Below are 20,065 nucleotides of genomic sequence, written 5' to 3'. Positions count from 1 at the left end.
TAGGTCCATCCATGTTGCTAAAAATGCCGTTATTTCATTCCTTTTAATGGCTGAGTAATATTCCATTGTGTATTGCAGTTTAACTTCTATGCGCTTCTAACAGTCAGAAAAGGCTTCCTGGAGGAAGTGTCATCTCAGCTGGGTCCTAAGGAATGAGTTCAGCTAATTAAGAGAAAAGGTGGCATGTAAGAGGAAGAGCATTCTAGGCAGAAGGAACAGAATATACAAAGGGTGGAAGGTAAGAGAGAAAAGATATACAACCCCCATTTCTTTGCTTAAAATCCTTCGGTGATTCCCTGTGTCCTCAGAATTTGGTTCAAATTGAGCATGTTCCCTGGGGCCACGCTCCTGAAGAGGAAGCATGGCGGGAGCAGAATTATGAATATGTACTGATTTTCTCTTTAACTTACCAACCGGGAGGCTCTCCACCTCCACTCCCTCCCACCCCCCCAAGAAGCCTCTCTAACCAGTGCCTTCCCACCGTATCTTTTCTATCCCTTTGTCTCTATGGAGATTAGCTTGAAGGGGGGCCCACAACCCACCCCTCCCTAGTAACTATTGCAGGGCCAGTGGGGTGCAGATCCAAACCTAGACGAACCAGGTGAAGAGACAACCCTTCTAATGAGGACAGCCGGGGATATCATTTGCTGAAGCAGCTTGGCTCCGATGCCCCGTCCATTCCAGAATAGGATGTTTGTGCCACCGTAGCTTAGACGCTACCGTCATTATTACTCCTATTAATATTGTTGCTGTCCCCACTGGCTGACAGTGCGCTACCCAAAGTACCACCAAGAGAGTTCCCATTGTGACGTAGTGGAAACAAATCTGACTAGTATCCTTGAGGATGTGAGTTCCATCCCTGGCCTCACTCAGTGAGTTAAAGGATCCGGCATGGACGTGAGCTGTGGTGTAGGTCGCAGATGAGGCTCAGATCCCACATTGCTGTGGCTGTGGTGTAGGCCGGCAGCTGCATCTCTGATTCAACCCCTAGGTTGGGAACTTCCATATGCCTCGGATGCAGCCCTAAAAAAAAAAAAAAGAAAGAAATCTGAAGTGCTAATGAGATGCCATCTTTAGAGGAGCCACAACAAAAATCTCTCCTAGTTTTATTTAAGTATTTATTTATTTGAAGTGTAGTTGATTTCCAATATTATATTAGTGTCAGGTATACAATATAGTGATTCTGTATTTATTATAGATTATACTCAATTTAAAATTACAAAATATTGGCTATATTGCCCGAGTGTACATGACATCTTTGCGTCTTATGTCTTATAATTAATTAATTAATTACTTTTAGGCTGCCTCCACGGCATATGGAAGTTCCCAGGCCAGGGATCGAATCTGAGCCACAGCTGTGACCCACGCCAGATCCTTTAACCCCATGGGCCAGGGATCAAACTCGCACCTCAGCAACCAGCCGAACCACTGCCGCCGGGTTCTTAACCCACTGTGCCGCAGTCAGAACTCCTGCTCCTTTTTATCTTACGGATTTTATAGCTAGTTGCTTGAACCTCTTAATCCCCTCCCCCTGTTCTGCTCCTCCACACCCCACCGGGAACCCCTAGTTTGTTCTCTGCATCTGTGAGTCCCTATCTGTTTTGTTACAGCTGTTGAATGGCAGCTTTCTCAGTCCCCCTGTCTCTATCCCTTATTCCCCCCGCTGACTTCCTTCCTTCCCTTCCTTTCTTTTTTTTTGAATATGGGAAGTTTCCAAATCTGTAAGAGAGCAGAGAGAAAAGTAGAATGAACTCCCATGCTCCCATCAATCAACTGCAACAATTATCACAATTTTGTCGATCTCATTTATCTAGACTTCATCCCTTTTTGCTTTTGGCCACCCCATGCTGGGATGTATTAAAGTAAATCCCAGGCATCAAATTATTTCACCTATAAAGACTCACTTTGGACAACTGATAAAGTCATGAACAAAATAGAACCGTAATACCGTCATCCCTCCTAGAACTTAAAAATAATTCCTTAATATCACCAAATATACAGAGACGTTTCAAATTTCCTGATTGACGGAAACATCTTTTCATGCTTGCTTTTGTCGGAATAAGTCCATATTGTATTTGTGGGATGTGCTTCTTTTTTTTTTTTTTTTTTGCCATTTCTTGGGCCGCTCCCTCGGCATATGGAGGTTCCCAGGCTAGGGGTCGAATCGGAGCTGTAGCTACCAGCCTACACCAGAGCCACAGCAACGCAGGATCCGAGCCATGTCTGTGACCTACACCACAGCTCCTGGCAACGCCAGATCATTAACCCACTGAGCAAGGGCAGGGATCGAACCCGCAACCTCATGGTTCCTAGTCAGATTCGTTAACCACTGCGCCACCACGGGAATTCCTGGGATGTGCTTCTAAGCCTCATGGAATCCTAGGTAATCCCTCTCTGTCTCTCACTCTTTTTTGCTCTTTTCTTACTCTTGTCAATTTCTGATTAAAGAGACCAGATTATTTATCACCTAGATTTTTCCATGTTCTGCTTCTTTGATTGTGTGTTTGTTTTTTAGGGCTGCACCTGTGGCACACGGAAGTTTCCAGGCTGGGGGCTGAATCTGAGCTACAGCTGCTGGCCTACACCACAGCAACATAGGATCCGAGCCACATCTGCGACCTACACTATAGCTCGTGGCAACACCAGATCCTTAACTCACTGAGCGAGGCCAGGGATCAAACCTGCATCCTCTTGGATACTCTTCACAATGGGAACTCCCTCCGTGTTCTGGATTTGATGAACCCCAACACATTCCTCTATGTCCTCTATTTCCTATAAAATGATGATTAGATCTAGAGACTTGATTTAACATTACAGCAAGATTCAGTGACTTTTTCCCCCCACTTTGAACCATCAAGGTTTGCACAGAGAACAGTGCTACAGTGGGTAGGGACTCAGGTGAGAGGCTGCTGGCTGGCTGCTGCTGCATTTATTATGAGGATGGATTTTGCACAAGCAGGGGCTAAGGGCTCCCCAGACTAGTAATGCAGGGAAGAGTCAGCACTTCCAGACCCATCTGTGCAGCGGGAGCAGAATTAACATGCATTTTTTTGCTTTCTTTTTTCTTTTTATGGCCACACCTGCGGCATATGGAATTTCCCAGGCTAGGGGTTGAGTTGGAGTTGCAGCTGAGGTCTACACCACAGCCAGAGCAATGCCGGATCCGAGCCACATCTGCCACCTACACCACCGCTTGCGGAACACCGGATCCTTAACCCTCTGAACAAGGCCAGGTATCAAACCCGCTCATGGACACCATGTGGAGTTCTTAACCCGCTGAGCCACAGTGGGAACTCCTTAGTGTGCATTTTCTTTCATCTGTGTCTCCTCATTAGACGTATCTGCTCATGGGGTCCGGCAGACTGACTGTCCTGGGGCAGCAGAGGCAGCTCAGAGCCCAGCATAGACATCGATGGCATTTCCCCCAGAGGATCCTTTCAAGGAAATGAAAGCTCATGCACAGACTCAGGAGCCTGGGCTTTATCATCATTTAAGTTTTTCTCAGCCTTAGCCCAACTTACTCCCCGCAGAAGGAATGACCTGAGCTTGTGTACATGTGGTTTATGTAGGAAAGTGATCCCGAGGAGCCAGGTGAGGGATGGAGAAGAGTAAAACAGAGGAAGAGAGGAAACCAAAGCTAGTCAGCGACTGGGCAGCTTGATGCTATTGGCAACTGGGAGCTCAGTTTTGCTGAGGACACTCAGAACTGTGTTGGGTGCCTTCTGGAATTTTCTGTCCGAGCATGAGAATGAGGGTCTCCATCACTGGGTGTTACCTCCCACTGTGGTGCAGTGGGTTAAGAACCTGACTACAGCAGCTCAGGTCTCTGTAGAGGCTCAGGTTCAATCCTCAGCCCAGTGCAGTGGTTAAATGATCTGGCATTGCTGTAGCTGTGGTGTAGGTTGTAGCTGCAGCTCAGATTCGGTCCCTGACCTGGGAACTTCCATATACTACTGACGAGGCCATAACAAATAAACAAACACCCCCCCCCAAAAAAAAACAGGGAACCTGCTTACATTATTGGTGGGAATGTAAACTGGTACAGCCAATATGGAGAATTCCTTCCCAAACTGAAAAATTGAGCTACCACATCTGCACCTGTCAGTGCCTGTGATTTACAGGAATTCTAACGAGCACTGTGTGAGGAACTTACAACCATTACTCCCATTTGGCAGATGAGAAAATCAAGGCTCAGAGGGGTTGAGTGCTTGTCCTGAAGCTGAACTAGCATGTGAACCCACAGCCTGAGGCCTGAACGTCTGTGGTTTCCAGACTCTCAGTGGAATGTGGCACAGGCTATACTTCTGTTTCCCTTGCCAACGTGTAGAGGAGCTTTTCTGAGTGTGTTCTGGGTGCTCGAAATTTCTCTTATTTCATGGATGCCTTGCACTTGTCAACAACACCATTCCCTAAAGGAGAAAGGGTCACCCCTTTTTCGTAAAGCACAGATTTCCACGTGATCAGAAGGGAAAAACCTTAAGATCAGCGGCTCTTAGTTGGGTGTTTGAAGGAGCCTCATGGAGCCTGAAAAAGTCTTGACTGAAGTTGCATGCAGCATGTTGCAACCTAGAACACGGCTGCATTTTCTGGGATCACATCCACAGACTTCACCAGGCTCCCAGCTGGTGAACTCAGAAAAGCTAGGAACAACTGCTTTGGACAATTAAAATGGTCTTTACCAAGAATTATCCTGATAGATATAATTTACTCTCCAGAACTGTCAGAGCGAGGCAGTAATTTTTGAACACGTGGCAAAAGGGACAGGGTTGCTAAAGATTTGCTGACCTGATTACAAACTGTGGCCTCGCTCTTCCAGCTTCTATCAGACCCCGCTGAATCCTTTGTGTCATCTCTTCCCCCCCCCCCCCCCCCCGAGACAGGGGCCATGTTCTACTCACTGCCGAGTCCACGAAGCATGGCTCAGTGTCTGGCTCATGGCCCGGCTGTGAGGATCTTAGTGGAATTGTGGGGTGTGGGAAGCAGCGGGCCCGTCTCTACAATTCTATTTCCCACCTAAAATGAAGTAGGTTCCCAGTCGTCCACGCTGGGGAGATGAGGTTGTCTTTTAGTCTATCACTAGGCGGCGCTAGTGGTCTGCCGTTGGGACCCTCCATTGTCTCCATCTGCGCGGTGACAATGCATTATTCAAAAGGATGATTCCTACCAACAGTTCGACTTACAGTGGATAATGCCACAGAAAAATGATCAGTGGCGAAGGGGATGGGGCAGGTGATTAGCTGCCTCGCAACTCCCTCATGCCTGCTTCTGCGTGGTTGGTACCTGCAGGAGCGACACCGCCTTGCCTACGCTCTGAAAGATTCACAGATTCGTTGTGAAAACCCACAGGTTGCTGCCAACTATTTCAAAGAGATATGCCTTCCTCGCTCCATATGCCCATCGTGAGGAGGGTGGAAAATGATTCCTCTCATGCAAGCTGCACCTATTCCCGGTTTCAATTTTAGTTTAGCAACATTCGATTGTATAACTTACACGAGTCTCCCCTGGAGGGGTGTGCAGGAAGTTTTAAGCGTGTGGGCAGCGGCGGGAGGCAGAACTGAGGCGGCCCCCAGCAAGGCTGGGCGGTAGATGAAAGTTGCCTTTGAGGATGCTCCCAGCATCCCTCCTTCCCCACTGTGGTCCTGCCCTCCTCTCTAGTCGGCCTGCCTACTTTGATCTTGCCTCTAGGGGGCAGCATGGCGTAACGGAAAGCACTCTGGAGCCTGGGTCAGGGAATTTGGGTTCTAGCTAGTACTGGTTTTGCCTAGAACTTCTGCTGCGTGATTTTGGGCAAATCACTTCCTGTTCTGTATACACTCTTTGTTTCCTTGTCTTCGAGATGGCGATATTACCATCTGCTTTATCAGAGCGTGTGCAAGCTCTCCACATACTGTGATATGCTCTTCCAGCAGAAGGCATTTAGAGGATTAGAAAAACTCAGGTTCTAGATCTTAATTTGCTCTATGGTCTTGGGCACATCTCTCTGGGCCTGAACTTGCTGATCTGGAAAAGATAAGACTGGGACAGGTGATGCTTGAAGCCCATTCCAGCCTTTTAGAAAAATCTGCCTGTCCTGTGTTCTGCATCTTCACAGCCTTGACCTGGGAAGCAATTAGGTAAACTAAAGAATTAGGGAAGCAAATACATGACTGGGCAATTAGGATGGCCTGGTTTATTCCTCTTGCATAATCATTTTTCACCGGGGGACGAAAATGTGCACGATACTTTCTCTTCCTGGTCTGCTGGTCTTACTATTACAGCTCAGAGACTACCTTCCTAGCCCCTCAAGCCTTCTCGAATATCCCCAGGCAATGTCAAGGCTTTTTGATTCTCTGCTTGCTCATTGCACCTCAGAGCACCAAGATGATATTGCGCTCCTGTATGTCATTGAATTGAGTCTTATTTTTCCCTCTTCTTACTGCTTTTATACCATAGTATAGATAAAACTTACTTCATTTTGTGAGTCTGTGGACATGCTTGTCTATCTGTAAAGCAGATATCTGTAATGAGGCTGTCAATAACTTCTGTACTCTCAATAGATTACACAGAGCTTGGCACATGGTAATCACTTAACAAGAGGTATTTAGATGAGTGACTGAGTGGAGAGAGTAGATGAGAGAACTGATAAAGGAATAAATGAATGAGGCATCTCTAATGATGGGTTTCAGGCTCCTTGGCAGCACTGTGGATAAAGACAGATTTTAAGGAGTCATCTGATGCATCAGGCTGCCTCCTCCACCAACACAGATGAAAATAATCCTTTTTTATGCTGCCCGAACAATGGATGTCAAGGTCATACATTTGCAATCCCAGGCTCAGTCTTTTTTTCTTTCTTTCTTTCTTTCTTTTTTTTTTTGTATTGTGTGTGTTCAAGTATAAAGTTCATGTTCTCTTTTATTTTCCTTGAAGGTTAAACTTTTGCTTTTTCTCATCTATAAAGATGTTTTAAAATCCCATCTTGAAGCTTTAAAGATCATTCTCGCTGCAGCTAGATAGAGATATATAAAATCCACCCACCTAACAAATGAAAATGATTGATATACATCAAAAAAGTTATCTGCATCGGAAAATAAAACCCCGCTCGTCTCTTTTGTGAAGCTCACTCCAGGAAGTTCGCTGAAAGGGAAGGTTCCTTGGAGATTCAATGGTAGGGCATTTAGGAACGGAGAGAACTGATGGTGGGAAGGGAGACGGCGTATGTATGTAGGGGACATTCTAGGCACTTTAATCCTTCCTACGGCAAAGCCATTCGTATCAGCGCTTGTTTTGCAGGGAAGGACTCTGAGGCTCTGGTGTCTTAAGCAAATTGTCCAGAGCTGCACAGGCCAGCTGGCGGTACTGCAATCAGATTTATGAACATGCAGACCCCACCCCTACCCTCTGCCAGGCAACCCTCCCCTGCAAGCCGACTGTATTATTCCACCATTGTGGAACTCTGTGGAAGGAGACATGGGCAGGATTTTTATGCAAAATTTGAGTTCATCCTGTGGTTGGTTGTAGGCTTGTTTGATACCTCCTGGCCCAAGGCTGAATCCTGATATGACTTTATCATCCATAGAGATGAATGAAGCCCGAGGGCTCGGAAGTCATTTAGACATGGATTCAAATCCAGCTCCTCCACTTACTAGTTGTATAGCTTTGGACAGATCACTTAGCGAATTCCTGATTTCCTTACCTGTAAAATGGGGATTATAACACCGTCTATTTCCTAGGGCCATTTTGGAGATTATGTGACACAGTGCACATAAATTACTCCGAATGGAAAACAGTATGAAGGTTCTGTAAAAAAGTAAAAAGTTACCACAAGACCTTGCAATCTCATTTCTGGGCATATATTTGGACAAAACTATAATTCAAAAGATACATGCACTACTCACAACAGCCAAGACATGGCAACAACTTAAATGTCCATTGACAGATGAATGAAAAAGAAGACGTGGTACATATATACACACAGTGAAATACTATTCAGCCATAAAAAGAATGAAATAAAGGCATTTGCAGCAACATGGATGGACCTAGAGATGACCATGCTGACTGAAATCAGTCAGAAAGAAAAAGACAAATATCGTATGATATCATTTATATGTGGAATCTAAACTATGTCACAAAGGAACTTATCTCCGAAACAGAAATAGACTCCCGGACATGGAGAACAGACTTGTGGTTGCCAAGGGGGAGGGAGAGGTCTGGACTGGGAGTTTGGGATTAGCAGATGCAAACTATTATATATAGAATGGATAAACACAGGGAATTATAGTCAATATCCTGTAATAAACCATCCTGGAAAAGAAGGAAAAAGATTATAGATACGTATAACTGAATCACTCTGCTGTAGGGCAGAAATTAACACAACATTGTAAATCAACTATAATTCAAAAAAATAAATTAACAAAATAAAGTATTTAGAGATGTGCCTGGACAAAGCAGATGCTCAGTCAGTGGTAACAGGATGACATATGAGTAATTAACGGTGTTTTGACTTCTCTTTTGTTTTGTGGTAGATTCCTCTCAGCCCCACCTCTAGCCCAAGAGAAAGTCCTCTCCCACCTCAAGATACTTTACTTTGATCTTCTAGAAATGGTCTTAATCAGTATTTTAATCTATGAGAGCTGCCGTAATGAACAGCACCTCCTAGACTGACACAGTGGGCGACGTGTACCACGGTTCCCCGTGGCCTGGGGTCTCTTTGTGGAGGGGACCTTTTCCCTTTCCTAGGAGAGTGTGGAAGACTTCACATCTTAGAGGGATGGACCACCCTTGTCCCGAGGTGGAACTGACCAGTGGATGCAGACTCTGTCCTTTCTTTGTGGGGCTGGGGGTGGAGGCTGATTCCCCAGAGGGGAAGGGGACAGGGCTTCGATCCCAGGGAAGGATAACAGAAATTCCTGGGCCACCTGGTAGGGGGAAGGGGTTCCCAAAGCAGCAGGACCTTGAGCTGGGGAGCAGCAGGAGGGTTCCGGGTGGACTAGATGTGCGACTCCTTTTTTGGGGGACTTTGGCTGGAGGGCTCTGCATCAACCTGGCCAAAATTTTCGGTCAACCTTGTCTCCTTTCCAAGCATCAGTGTGGCGGGTGGCTCTCCTTTCTGCCTCTGGATCCCTCCCTTTATCCTCTGCAGGTGTTTCCCTGATAAACACTGTGCACATCTTGCAGCATCTGCTTCCTGGAGGACCTGGACTAACACATACGTCACGAGGAGTCCGTGGGTCACGTGCAACCCCGAGTTAACGCGTGCGCTGTGTTTTCCTCTAAGAAAAAGTCACTTCGTGCATTTCATTTATTTACCTTTCTAAGGAGCTATCACTTACTTCCTTTTCCAAGGGACCTAACATCACAGATGCCCTCAGTCTCTTTTCCTTTATTTTTAAAATTTTTTCGGAGTTTAGTTGACTTACAGTGTTGTTAGTTTCAGGTGTACAGGAAAGTGAATCAGTTATCCATGTATCCATTCCTTTTCAGACTCTTTCCCCATATGGGTTATTACACAGTGTTGAGTAGACTTCCCTGGGCTGTACATTTATTTTCCTGAAGCGCCCCCTCCAGGCGCTGTGGCCCCTTCCCCAGCTGGGGGTGGGAGGGGGGTCTGGTGGGCCTGGATGCTGTTCTCTCTAGATCTTCCCTTTGCCTGTGCTGGATTCCCATCTTCCTCTCGACTTACTTTCTTGTATCTCTGAAGCACAAGCTCCAATCGCTTCCCCAGGAGAGCACATTAACAACCACTCTTTGCCTCCACAAATATCTGTACATATTCTCATTTAGCGCCTTTCCTCGGAAGTGGTCTGATGGTGTTCTGATTCCAACTTCTTCACGTGGGACCCCCCCCTTTTTTTCTTTTCTAGCTGGAGGTTGATAAGCTCTTATAATAGCGTCTTTGTGTCGGTCTTATTTCCTTTTCTGTGCTGGGCGTTTATGGCCCTTTTCCATCTGAAGATTCGAAAGAATGAGACCATGAACAGTGAACCCTGCCTGCTGGCCCCTCCCTCTCTTTTCCCGGAACCTCCCCGCTACCTGTGCGCCTCCTGGAGACCGGCCAGTCCGGCCAGTCGCATGATCATCACATCCTCAGTCCATCGACTGCGGGTGGAAAAGACCGCTCGATACCATCACAGTATTCGGATGAACGGATACCATAAAACCGACTTAACCAATTCACGCTTATACAGTTTTATTCTTATTTTTATTTTGCTTTTTAGGGCTGTACCCATGACATCTGGATGTTCCCAGGCTAGGGGGTCACATCTACAGCTGCCTGCCTACACCCCAGCCACAGCAATGCAGGGTCTGAGCTGCAGCTGCAACTTACACCACGGCAACACCAGATCCTTAACCCACGGAGAGAGGCCTGGGGTCGAACCCTCAACCTCATAGTTCCTAGTCAGATTCATTTCCACTGCGCCACGATGGGAACTCCACACTTCGGAAGTTTTAGGCTGTCAGTTGTGCTGTAATAAGCGAGTCTACATATCTTTGTGTATTTATCAAATTATTTCCTTATATTCTGTTTTCCAACGTATGTTCACCCAAAGGATCTCAGTTTGGGGTTAGAGTGGACGTGGTTTCTGTGGCTTCATATTCTCTTTTCCCCGTGGATGGCTGAGGCTGGGACCCCATTTTTACTGGTAATGAAGTGCAAACACTAGGGAGGGCTTAACGGTCCTTTGCCCACACGCAGTGCTCAGAATTTCCCTTCCTGCAAATCCCTTTTTGCTAAAGGAGGCTTTCTCACTCCCGCCGGATGACATCATCTCCAGGCCCAGCTGTCCACAGCAACTCAAAGCTGTGGGCTTGGGAAGTCACGATTTCTCGATTCCTCTCGGAGCTTCTAAAGACCAAAAAAATTGCACACCTATTTCTTCTTCTCCACACAAAAATTGCACACCTATTTCTTCTTCTCCACACGTTCCAAATGCTTAGAGAACTCAGACCCTTGCAGGATTCTCCTCTCAGCCAGCTCTGATGCGCACAGGATAAGCACCACCTTATATTGGTCAGACGGTTCCCTTCTTCAAAGCATTTTTATATCTGGAAACACATCTGGCCCTCCTCCCCCTCCTAGTTTCAGAGCCAGGCGTGTGGTTCCTCCCAGGGATTCGATGGTCTCACAGAGGGTCACAGTCACATGGTGACTTTGGGGGCAGATCCAGGTCTTCATTCCTGGCTTTCCAAGCCAACCTAGATCTGATTACACCAGGCAACTTAACCGGGGGCGTCTTCAGAACACGGAAAGGACCACCAGTGACTTAAAGCTCCAGAGATGCTGCTGAAAAGATTTAGGTGCTCTGGAGTCAGGAGAACCTGGTTGTAAATTCTGGAAACTCTCATCCTGTCTTGAGTACTTTTGCAAAATGGGACCCATACTACCTACCTCACTGTGTGGTTATGAGCATGAAAACACACATTTGAAAAGCACATGAATAGAATTGTTACGTACGTGATTTGAAAGGCTGGTGAAAAACTGGAGTTAAAATCTTTGGAATCAGGGACTGCCATGGTTAGAAGGGTTAGAATGGACCCCGCCCATAAAAGTCCTGATCTAGGGGAGAAAAAGGGGCCCCTTAGGGGCAGAGCCAGGATTAGAACCAGGAGTCCACCTTCTTGGAGTTCCCATTGCGGCTCAGCGGTAAGGAGCCCGTCTAGTATCCACGAGGACTAGGGTTTGATCCTTGGCCTCGCTCAGTGGGTTAAGGGTCTAGTGTTGCTGTGAGCTGTGGTGTAGGTCACAGACAAGGCTCGGATCTGGTGCTGCTGTAGCTGTGGTGTAGGCTGGCAGGTGCAGCTCTGATTCGAACCTCTAGCCTGGGAACTTCCGTATGCCGTGGGTACGGCCCTAAAAAGACAAAAAAAAAAAAAAAAAAAAGTCCACCTTCCTGTCTGTTATTGTTTTTGGTTTTGGTTTTTTTGGCCGCTCCCACGGCATGTAGAAGTTCCTGGGCCAGGGATCGAACCCAGAGCACAGCAGCAAATAGAGCCGCTGTAGTGACAACACCGAGTCCTTAACCCACTGAGCCACAGAGGAACTCCATCCGTTGTTCTTTTTACCATGCCACCAAGATGGTCCAGCCAAGGTGCCCCATGACCTGGTTGTGGCCAAATGCAGCAGACACGGCCCCCCGCGTTTATCTGCTCAGGATGCCTTCTTCCTTTGGCGCCTGTGTCTTTACACTCTTTTGGTTTCCATCCTGCCACTCTGGTTGCTCAGTTCAATCTTTACGGGATTCCTCTTCCTCTGTTCTCTTGAAATGGTGCTCTCTCCGGGATTACCAGGGTACCTGGAAGCCTGTGCCTTTCTTGCCCCAGGCACTCTCCCCAGAGCATCCCATTCACATCCACTGCTCGGTGGCTTCTGCAAACGCTGGTCTCAGTCTGGAAGCCTTTCTCCCCAGCCCCTCAAGTCTCACTCCAATGGTTTTGTCTTTGACAGACCATCCACCCTCCTGAAAAGAAGCTTCCTCTCGTCGCCTTCTCTCTTTCCTCTGGAGCGCTTTGCACAACCTATTCATTTTGATACACTTGGCCACCCTCTTCCATTAGCATGTACCCTCGGGAGCACAGACGTCTGATCTGACCTGTTTATCAGGGCCGAGCAGGGCCCGGGATCGGGGTCCAGATTCCAGCACCGTGGGAGCCGCCCCAACCTCAAATCTGATTAGCCTCCTGGTTCTGTCTTGGGGGTGGCTTCAGCTGCCAAGTTGCCTAGAAACTTGGGAGCGCTTTTGAGATCTTAATCCCAGCCCCTCACCACGCCTCAATCATCATAGCCGTGCTCCAGACTGGGGGGAGGGCCGGGCGCGTGGAGGGGGCAGTTCTGCCTACCAGACCATATCTGGAAGTTTGGAAGGTCTTTTCTTGGTTGTCACAAAAACTGAGGAATGAAAGCAGCAACGGATGGGCAGAGGGGAGGGATGCTAAATGCTCCCCAAAGTGTAGGCTCATCTGAGCCCCAATGGCAGTAGGACTCCTATGGGGAGCTTCTGCGAGAGTCTAGCTCACTCATGTCTCTTGAATGCGTTCCGTTCCAGACTTTCCATACTGTTGGCGTGACAACCGTCTATTTTGGAAGGGAGGACCTTTGAGCTCTATGGTCTGGAGTTTTCTTGGGGGGTAGTTCTCTAGTCCTGGAAATGAGTGCAGAGATAAGAAACAAAGGCCTGGGGTTGGCCTTGGGAGCATCAGAGTGTGCACGTGGAGAAGAATGATGGGTTGGTGAGGAAGGATTTGGACGAAGACAGAGGGGAAACCAATGTTTCTGAGTGCAGTGCGGTGAGGACCCAGTGGGAAGATGCAAAATGGTTTGTTTTGTTTTTTGGCTGCATCCACGACATGCGCAAGTTCCTGGCCTAGGGCTGGAACCCATCTCACAGCAGTGACAACCATGGATCCTTCATGTGCTGAGCCACCAGGGAACTCCCATTAATATTATTTTTACACAACCAGTGGTTAAAACAGAAGAGTGAGAAGCTCTGCCAACTGCTCCAAGTGAGAACAGGGCTAACCATCCTTCTCTCTGGATGGATGGCAGTGAGGTGCATGCGGTGAGCATTTGTGGGTGGAGGAAGAAGGCCGGGGCTTGCAGCTCACACTATGCTGTGCGACTTACAACACGTTGCTTCACTTCTCTGAGCCCAGATTTCCTTGGCATATGGGTCCAAAGATCTTCACCAGATAGAAAGTCAATGAGAGTGGGAATTTCATCCTATACTCTGCTGTATCACCAGGGATTAGCACAGAGCAGATGCTCCCTACATTGGCCGCATGTGCACAGGAATAAATAGCAGGGGCTATTTCTGTTTGATTTGTCTATCTCCAGTCCCCAGCACAGTCCCTGGCATGTGAAGTAATTAAATTAAGAGACTCTAGCATGGGAAAGACACCCTTGGAAATAGTTCATGTTTCCCCCTGTTCTTTACCAGGGCTGAGGTTTTAGTGAGAGCTGACCCTATGAAGGGTATGGGACACCTCTGGCCAGTCCCTCCCCTGTAGAACTCCAGGAGGGGGGAGAAAAAGAGAAACTGATCTACTCTGTTTCTCACTTCCCAGCCTCACCAGTGGGGAGGCTGTTATTGCAGAGATGAGAAAGCAGGAGAAAATTGGTTGGATTGTATGGACAACCAAACCTCAAAGGCTACTCGTGGGTGTTTAGATGTGTGTATTGGTCAGTTTTTGCTGCATAACAAATCATGCCAAAATATGATTGGATGAGACTCCAAAACTCCAAACACATTTTCTTCTCTTCTTTTTTTTTTTTTTTGGTGATTCTGTGGGTTGGCTGGATGGTAGTCTGCAATGGTTCAGGTTTGACTTAGAACTTCTCTGATCAGGGCCTAGAGAATGCTCAAATGTTAGAACTCTCCAGCTGGAAGAGAGATTGGATTTTATTCTGTTCAGTCATCTCATTTTATAGTCTCACAGCTTTTATGATATCATATCTATTTTGGACATGTTAGTCAGGATAGGTCAATTGCTATACCAAGCCAACCCCTGAATCTTGGTGGCTTACCTAATACATTAAATATTTATTTCTTACTCACATCAAATGTGTTGCTGAAGTTCCTGGCCAGCAGTTGGCCTTCTAGTGTCACTCAGGGGCCCAGGCTCCTTCTGTGTTGTGGCTCTGCCTTTCCCCAGGTCCCATGGGCCCTCTGTGGACACTCTGCATTCAGCTGGAAATGGAGGAAGAGGCCATGGGAATATTCTGTGGGCTGGCCTGGATGGGGTCTCCACACGTGTCAACTGGCCAGAAGTCACTCACATGGCTCACGCTGCAAAGAAGCCAGGAAGCTGTGTGCATGAATAACTTGAAGTTACATGAAGTCATAATAACACGAATAACATACAATGCATAGCGGGGTATGTGGACACCTCTTTGCTTAGAAAGCAAGTCCTTTCATTTATTTACTTATCTATTTATTTATTTTTAAGGGCCACACCTGTGGCACATGGATGTTCCCAGCACCTGGGATATACGGAAGTTCCCAGCCTAGGGGTCAAACTGGAGCTACAGCTGCTGGCCTACGCCACAGCCACAGCAAGGCTGGATCCGAGCTGCATCTGTGACCTATGCTGCAGCTCGTGGCAATGCTGGATCCTTAACCCACTGAGCGATGTTAGGGATCGAACCCACATCCTTATGGACTCTATGTCAGGTTCTTAACCCGCTGAGCCACCACAGGGACTCCTAGAAAGCAAGTTCTTTAGGAGGATGGGACTCTGTCATATTCGCCCCATGTCCCAGGGCCTGGCTCAGTGTCTGGTGTAGGAAAGGTACTTGACCCACGAGGATCAACCAGGGCATCTAACTCGGACTTTGTCCTGACTTAGGTTCTATCCTCACCAATCAGGTTCAGTGACCACACCCAGCTCCCTGGCCCCCAGCTCCCTCCCTGGCCTCACCTTCCCTGTGGCTTTTCCCATTTCTGGTCTCTGTTTTGGTCTCTTGGCCACAAATCTCAGCCCATCCCTCTCTTCCAGGGGCAGGAGGACCAGACAGCCAGAAGGATTGCCTTCCACCTTCCTCCCCTAAACCATCGTGGCTCCTTGAGCCATGCCTGCCTTCTAGCCCCAGAATGACATGTCTGGGAACTTTCTCAACAAGAAGACACTCCTGGCCCATGTCAGGGCTGCCTGTGTGAGATCAGAGACATGCCAGGCTGGGAACAGGGTCACCTCCCTGACCCACAAAGCTGACCGGGGCCCAGGGCCCTGCAGCGGCACCCCAGGCCTGGGCGGACAGTGGCCCTCCCAGGGCGGTGCCTGCTCAGCCCCTTGTCAGCCTCGGACCCAGAAAGGGCGAGTCCAGAGAGGAGGAAAAGGAAACAAACAACTCCCAGCACATCACCCGATGTTTTTTCCTTAGTGGAAAAAAAAAACCGCCAGTTCAAAGGGCTGCCCTAGTTTCCAGTGAAAAGTTTTCCCCGGGGAGGCGGCAGCCTGCTGTGTTGATGGAGCACAGGGAAGTGATCAAAAGAGATGTTTTGGAGTCAGAGGGGAGGCAGGCTTTTGATAAAGAACGTTGGCTTCTTCCCTGAAAAAAGAAATTTGGACTAGAAAAAAAGCTCAAGATGGCGTCAGGAGAATGAATAGCTGCCATTTTTTTTTTTTTTTTTTGGCTACTGGACGCCAAGTACTTTGCCTTTGAAACCACTGAGGTCATCCTGGGAGCTGAGTGTATTATGGACGTTTTATTGATGGATGGATGGAGATTTTATAGATGAGGAAACTGAAGCTCAGAGAGCTTGAGTAACTCAGTCAAGGCCACACAGCTCCGAGCAGAGGAGTCAGAGTGGAACCCAGGATGTTTCTCATTCTGAAGTGATTTTTCCCCCGCTAGTTCCCAGTTCCCAGCTTGCAGCTTTTTCTTTCTGCAAACAGAGTCACGGCTGCCCCAGCTTAGGTTTTCTCCCTCGGGGTGATTGTGCCCAAGGCCATTTTCCTCGCTGTCTCGGGGAAGTCCTGTGAGATGCACACTATTCCTTTTCCAGTTTTCTCCAGGAGACGCAGCCAAAGACCTCGAATAACTCACCATGGTCCTGGGGCCAGGATGTGGAGAGGCAGGCTGGGATGGGCCTGGGGACCCCCAAACCAGTGCTTGCTCCCCAACTCCAGGGGCTAATGAAAGACGGCCTGTGGGCCACACATGGCCGCCTGGCCTGTGAACCCCATTTTCCTTTTCTTTCTTTTATATTAACAATTGCTTTTACATTTTATAATTTTTTTTTATTGTCTTTTTAGGGCCACACCCACGGCATATAGAGGTTCTCGGGCTAGGAGTTGAATTGGAGCTGCAGCTGCTGGCCTATACCACAGCCACAGCAACGCTGGATCCGAGCCGTGTCTGTGACCTACACCACAGCTCATGGCAATGTGAGAGATCAGGGATCGAGCCCACATCCTCAGGGATACATTTTAAATGGTTGAAAAAAAATCAAGAATAGTAAATCTTTGGTGACATGTGAAAATGACATGAATTAAAATTTCAGCATCCATAAATACAGTCTTATTGGAGCATGGGCATGTCTGTGGTCGCCTATTGTCTACAGTGGCTTTCAAACTCCAGGGATCAACTTGAGTCCTTGTGACAGAAGCTGTGTGGGTCATGAAACCTGAAATGTTTATTTTTACTCTCTGGCCCTTTACAGGGAACGCTTGCTGTCCTCTGCTCTACAGCATCCCTTTGGGAGGAGAAAAGGAAGGCTCCCCCACTGAATTCAGAGGGTAAGGTGTGCAGTCTTGGGGGACTCTGGGCCTTCTCTGTCCATGGCGCATGGCAGGGTCGCTGCATCGGGGGCCCTGGTGGGCCAGCCTGGGGCTGCCAGCAGATTCAGTGCAGGGCAAATGCAGGGATTCAGACACTCGGGGACTCAGGAGCAGCTCGAGGTGAGAAACGAGGCAGGGTGGTAGTGAGAGGGCCTGGGACTTCGGCAGGACCACAGCCTGGGCGTGGATGTGTCGGGGGGGGGGGGAGTTGGGGGTGAGGCGGGCTGGGTCACCAGAAGCACCCAACTGGAGCAAATCAGGCTTAAGCGTCTGACTTTGGGTGGACAGTGGGGTTAGGGGAGCGGGTACCCCATTCTGTCTTGGGGGGATGGGGCAGGGAATGCTGGAGATTAGAGTGCTGGGTCCAGGTAGAGAGGGTTTGGAGGAAGCCTTGGCCCTACACCTGCAGACAACCTGCTCGGCCCCCACCGGGGCCTGATGATCTGAACTTGACCCCGTCTCTGAAGGATTGAGGGGGGATGGTGAGCACTACAACGTGGGATGCTTGCGTGTTGGGGCTCCATGGGGTTCTCCTCTGCCTTTCCTTCATGTGCTGGAAGGCTGGGCCACACAGATTTCCTTCACCTTCTAGGAGGGTTGAAAACGTAGCGCTCCTTGCCTTCTACGAAGAGAAACTTCTTCTTTTTTTTTTTTTCCTGTCAAAGATTTAGGCTCTAGGTGTAGTGAGTGATCAACACCCATCATGAAGAAGGAAGAAGGAGGCTATGGCTTGAGGAAGGAGACCACATTTTGGAGAAGGAGGTGATGGGGAGGGGGTGCCTGCCATTCAAAGGATCTCCCCCTGGGCTGGGTGGGGGCACCGTCAGGAGGGGTCTCGGGGTCAGGAGCTTGGAACTCTGGTCCTGCTCCCTGGCAGGGCTTGCAGACAGAGTGGAGCAGGATGCTGAGAAAGGCCCTGGGAAGAGGAACCCGGGTCCTGGGGTGCTGGCGTTGTCAGAGGCTTCCCGCGCCCAGGTTGTGTGGATGCAGCTCCCAGACAGTAAGGGGCCAAATGACCTTGGAGGACGAGGATCAGCATCCAGGAGCTAGTGGAGACGAGAAGCTGCCCCTGTTCTCAGGGGACCCCTGACTTGGGGGCACCTTAGAAAGTGAAGGGGCCCAACCGCAGGGTCAAGAGGGAGTTTCCTGCCAGTCCACTGGGCTGGGGGCACACAGCAGGGTGATTTCAAAGAATAGAAGAGAGTGGTGCTTCCTACACATCTAAATCTTTGGACAGACATTTGCGTCTGCTACACACGGGACGCGCTCAGCACAGCACAGGCTGGACACTCAGGGTTCTTTCTTCCTTTCCTGTTCCCTCTCTTCCTCCTCCTCTTCCTCCTTCTCTTCCTCCTCCTCCCCTTCCTCCTCCCCCTCTACTTCCTCCTCCTCTTCCTGCTTCCCTTCCTCCTCCTCTTCTTCCTTCTCTTCCTCCTCCTCTTCCTCCTCTGCTTCCTCCTCCTCTTCCTGCTTCCCTTCCTCCTCTTCCTCTTCTTCCTTGTCTTCCTCCTCCTCTTCCTCCTCTTTTTCCTCCTCATGTTTATCATTATTCTTAAGACAAGGCTGAGATCTGTGGGGTAGGACTATTTATAGGGGCCTCTCCTCCTTATCGAATATTATGCTGTGCTAAACCTACTTCTAGGAGCTTTTAGTGTAATAACCTGGGTTTTGATACAACACTAAGCCCATTTTACATAGAAGGACAGTAAGGTTACACAGCCAGGGGTCAAACTGAAACTGACAATGCTTATGGCTTGAACCCACCCTAAACCCAGACTGGGACTTAAACCCATGGTTATTCACTCACCCATTGTCTGGACTCACTGAGGTTCAGGTTCTTCATGTCTCATCGCAGAAGGAATTCAGCGAGAGACGAAGTGATAGGCAAGAAATAGATTTATTAAGAGAAGATGCTTGTGAGAGAGGCAAGCGGGCAGGCAAGGAGGCTCTGCCCCCAGGATCAGGTGGGCTCCCATTTTATCATCCAAGGGGGGTGGGGGTAGGAAAAGACTGCCACTTCCTTTTCTTTGAGTAGTAGCTCCTCCTTCATATCTGGTAAGAGAGTATTTGCCCCTGGATCAAACCAGGACTGTCAAGGTGCTTACTCAAATCAGCAGAAGGGCAATCTTTAAACTCCTGCCCTTGGTCTGAACCTGAATTCAGGCTTCAAGCCATGCCCCCCACCCCCAGACCCCCACAACCACCCATGCAACTCTCCTACTCCATCTCTATCAAAACCTGTCAGTCTGTGCTCTTGATTTTTTTTTTTTCCATTTTTGGTCTTTTTAGGGCCACACCCATGGCATATGGAGGTTCCCAAGCTAGGGGTCGAATCGGATCTACAGCTGCCAGCCTACACCACAGCCACAGCAACGCCAGATCTGAGCCACATTTGCAACCTACACCACAGCCCACGTCAACACCAGATCCTTAACCCATTGAGCAAGGCCAGGGATCGAACCTGTGTCCTCATGGATGCCAGACAGATTCATTTCCATTGCGCCACGAAGGGTACTCCTGTACTCTTGATGGTTCTGTCCCGTGGTCTGGAAGGGAACTGAAGAGTAAGCAAAGAGTCTAAAGGACTCCCTTTTAGAGGAACTTGGACCAGTTCTCAGGTGTGGAGTGGATCTTCCCAACCAAGAAAAGCATGTCATTGGAATCTCCTGCCCACCTGCATCCAGAGGGGACACTCCCAGTCTGCAATCCTGCAATAAATCCGATGGGATTCCCAGGGTCCCTGAGGAATGCCTGGAAGGTTCCACTGGGTCTCAAAGACCTTCCAGAAATGCCATATCTGAAAAAAGCAGCA

This window comes from Sus scrofa, chromosome 4 (genome assembly GCF_000003025.6).
Source record: "Sus scrofa isolate TJ Tabasco breed Duroc chromosome 4, Sscrofa11.1, whole genome shotgun sequence".
Classification (NCBI taxonomy): domain Eukaryota; kingdom Metazoa; phylum Chordata; class Mammalia; order Artiodactyla; family Suidae; genus Sus; species Sus scrofa.
The sequence above is the reverse complement of the archived record's forward strand: the minus strand, read 5'-3'. Positions refer to the sequence as shown.